Below are 3,884 nucleotides of genomic sequence, written 5' to 3'. Positions count from 1 at the left end.
AAAAAGACGGGGAGCGGGGGAAGAAGATGGAGACGGTGTCTAGGAGATTGCTTTCCTCCCTTGGCTTGCAATCAGTGGCCTCCCCCCCACCCCCCCGCCCCATTGCTCAGGCCTCCTTTCTAATCTCCCCCAGTCCCTAAGGAAGGATCCGGAAAAAGGCAAGGCATTTTGAGTGGGGTGGAACATCTCGCCCACCTGCGGACACGACATTCTATGCGCTCAGCGAGATATTTCAAGTTGTCTGTGAGCATTTTTTCACTGTGGGTCTCCCAGCTAAAATTCCTGAAATGATGAAAATGCAGAAGCTTTGTCTGAAGACAGAATCAGGTTCTCACCTCACTTGCATAGACCAGATAAAAATGTGCTGGGCTAACATTAACTGTTGGCATGCTGCATTTATCTTACGCTTTTCATTTCAAAGACTGCAGTTTGCATGCATTTTATATTCTTAATAGCCTTACACTTTTCTCTTTAAAAATTAACAATGCCCCCCCACCCCGTCAGCCCTGTGGCCTGGCAGTTAGAGGAGCTAGAGCCTCAAGCCTTCGACTGCAGAGTTTGAGTCCCAGACCCTGACCCTTCAGAAGCATGCTAGGCACATGTGTGTGTGTGCTTGCCCCAAATCACAAAAGGATGGGGAAATAGAGGAGAAGGGATTGCAGCATGACCAAACCCCCCTGAAGGTGATTCCTCTCTCCCCCCTCTATTACTCTTTGGTGAGCACAGGTACCCTTTGGGAAATAAAAAAATATATACATATTTTTTTAAAAAGCAATCCCAAAGTGCTTCTTTTTTTGTGTTTCAGAAGAGAAGTAAACGGAGAATAAGCAAGGTTTGCCTTCTTCCTTCCCTACTGGGCCCGTCTCCCCATCCCTCATCCATCCCTTTCACCTCTCACGGTTATCTGTAGTTTAACTCATCCACTGGACTGGGGCCTAACATATCCTTCCATGGCATGGTCAGGGGCTGGAGAAGTGCTGAAGACACAAATATCAAGCAACATCTAAAAACTGAAATGATGCCGTCTCTGATGGAGGTGACAGTGGAGTGGAGGGCTTGCTACCTTTACCAGAAGGCCTTGTGCACAAAACTAGGAGGTCTTAGATTTTCACAGCTGAAAGGAGACATCCTATTCATTCTTTTGCAGTTTATAAATAGGAAGCTTCGAGCCAGAGGCTGGGTCCAGCTGCTTTCTCCACCATGCCACCTGCTGGCCTGCCCACTGCTTCTAACTTACATACTTTACCTGACATTTTGTGGATCTTTATAAATTGCTTTAAATTCTTTTTGAGGAACAAGATAAGACATAATCGATGAGGTTAATCCACATGAAACTTATTAGGTTAACCCATATGAAGTTGCCATTTTTGTAGGTCAGAGACCTAAGTTTAGAAGTCATCGGTTTCACATATTTATAGAACTTGCCTATATATACCTTAATTGCTCTGCAATCCAGGCTGCCAAGGATGTGCCAGTCCATGGCGGAAGGACTACAGGACAGAGAGGCAGGAGACCTGGGTTATACCTTAATTGCTCTGCAATCCAGGCTGCCGAGGATGTGCCAGTCCACGGCGGAAGGACTACAGGACAGAGAGGCAAGAGACCTGGGATCAAATCCCAGCTTTTCCGTGAGGCTATTAACTAATGTGGGGGAAAGCATCAGTCTGCCGAACTAGTAGAATAACCTCCACAGTGCCTACTCTACAGGGCTGTTACAGAGGTCAAATGAGAGGGGCCAGCAGGTGGCGTGGTGGTTGGGCATTGGACTCCCACATGGCTGATGGTGGTTCAAGTCCTAGACCACTTGAGGATCACACTGGTGGTGTGTGCATGTGTGCCCAGAATCCTGAGAGGAGATTGGAGGACAGGGGATTGCAGCGTGGCCAACCTCCTTGGGGGTGTCCTCTCACATTCCCTCTCTCTGTATCTCTCTGTCTCTCTCCTCTCTCGTGAGTGCACATGCCCTATAACAACAACAACAACAAAACTTTAAAAAAAAAATCAAATGATAGGTAATATGTGACCATTCTAGAAAGATCCGTAAAAACCTAAGGGATAATTACTGAGTAATATACTAAATTGAGCTTACCCAGAATCCTTCCACTGAGCTCTGCTCAGAGCCCGACTTGGCAGACTGAGGTTCTAGTGTTCATTTCCAACCTTCTTTCTCATCCAATTACCTTCACCCACCTTTCCAGCCCCCTACCACCCAACCACAATTCGCCATATGCCTTCTTTCTGCATACAGGAATCTTTGAAAAAATCATGGAAAATGCATATTATGAAAAATTATGCATGGATTTTGATTTTTTTTAATGCCAAAATAAACTGTTACTTTAATCCTATTTTCCCATGAACCTTTCGAAGTCCCTGTATGTGATCCTCCTGATCTTTTCCCCACACTTCTGCAGGGGAATCATTAATATCCTAATTTTACAGACATAGAGTCTGAGGATCCGACATTTGAGCAATGTTTTCCCAGGGCACAATGTTTTTAGGTGCAGCTTCGACTCAAACTCTGTTTCTCTCATCCTAAGCTCAGGGCTACTTCTCGGGAAGAACTCCCTCCCTCTTCTGCAGCCTGGCGAGGAATGTAAGAACCCAGCCACACCGTTTGCTGTTTGCATAAGCCTGAGAAGGCGACTCAGTCTCTCTTGCCTCGGTTTTGCCACCTGTAAAATGGGGATGTTAATAGGACACACAACGGCGGTGCACTAGAACGATAAAATGGGCCGGGTAGCGCGCTCAGCACCGTGCTCTGGCACTCGGTAAATGCTTACTAAAATGCTAGATGTTGGAGAAGTTTGAGGACACCTTCTGAAACCCAGGAGGCTGCACTGTTCAGCTGTAGTATTAGCGCAAGCCTGGGGGATAGCCTTACACTCCGCCTCTTCCTTCTGTAGCCACGGGAAGCAGTTAGAAGCAGATCAGAAATTGAGCTCCACGTTCGCGTTTACGATTCGAGAGCCCTTCCGCGCAGAGCTGGGGGCGGTGTTAAGTAGCGGCCCAGGCTGGGAGCAGCTATGGCCTGGGGCGGAGGAGCCGAGCGGCGCCCTTCGCTGCCAGTGTCGGGGGTCGGGCGAAACCAGGGCGGTAAGTGCTTCTGCCACCATTTCTCTGAAATGCTTGCTGCATCTTCTTTACGATTTCATGCACATTTTCAGGATCGGAACCTCTCATTGTGCTTCCTTGCAGGTTGCTGCAAAATTGTAAGACTTTGCTCCCCCTTCAGCCCCTGCAAAAATCCAGACACCTGTACCCAGCCCCCCTCCGCACCATTTCCTACAACAACCCAGGTCCCTGTGCATCTCATCCCCACCCGTTAATGCCAAATTAAAAAAAAAAATTAAATCCGCCTTCCATCCCCGTCTCCCACAGTTTCCTGTGATAAAATCAGATCCTCCTACCTCTCCCTACTGCCCGTGCCTCCACTGCAGACACCCATCCTTGGAGCTGGAGGTGCCTCCCCCCAGGTGACCAGTGGAGACCCCTGCGATGCGCTTACCTAGTGGGGATGCTCACCGAGAGAGGCCCCCGGGGTCCAGGCCACCAGTAGTGTCATTTCTCCCAAAGCAAAGTCAGGGTGCACCCTGCACCCCGCCCCCAGATGCGAGCTGGCTGCTGGAGGGCGCTGAGCCCCGGAGCTGGGACTGGCGGGTCTCGCTGAATGACTTGCCCAGAACTTCAAGATTCATAAATAAGATCTCTGTGTCAGTTCCTTCGTATCACTCCCTGCTCCTCCAAGTTGCAGTGGAAACAGGAGAGGGTTTTTGTTTGTTTGTTTGTTTAAGAAAAAGAAAGAAGCGTTAAAAAAAAAAGCTAAGATTCGCCCTCGGTTTCCAGCCGCTGGTTCACAGGTCTCCTGCGCCCCCGCCACCGGCCCG

At 48.8% G+C, this 3,884-nt stretch overlaps 1 protein-coding gene across 2 annotated transcripts in view; it reads right to left on the bottom strand.

The window, feature by feature from the left end:
• The window catches only part of ANKRD34C (ankyrin repeat domain 34C), a 12,310-nt gene extending 8,644 nt beyond the window's left edge, over positions 1-3,666 (bottom strand). The window contains exon 1 of one of the 2 annotated variants that reach the window (XM_006142622.1): positions 3,506-3,666. The gene's annotated coding sequence lies outside the window, so the exon portion shown is untranslated. Of the gene's footprint in view, positions 1-2,780; positions 3,049-3,505 lie in introns of those variants that run through there. The other variant, XM_014585037.1, reaches the window with a different exon arrangement.
• Between the last annotated feature and the right edge of the window lie 218 nt (positions 3,667-3,884).

This window comes from Tupaia chinensis, unplaced genomic scaffold (assembly GCF_000334495.1).
Source record: "Tupaia chinensis unplaced genomic scaffold, TupChi_1.0 Scaffold000078_1, whole genome shotgun sequence".
Classification (NCBI taxonomy): Eukaryota; Metazoa; Chordata; class Mammalia; order Scandentia; family Tupaiidae; genus Tupaia; species Tupaia belangeri.
Note: the sequence above shows the minus strand (reverse complement) of the source record. Positions and strands in the feature narration are given on the sequence as shown.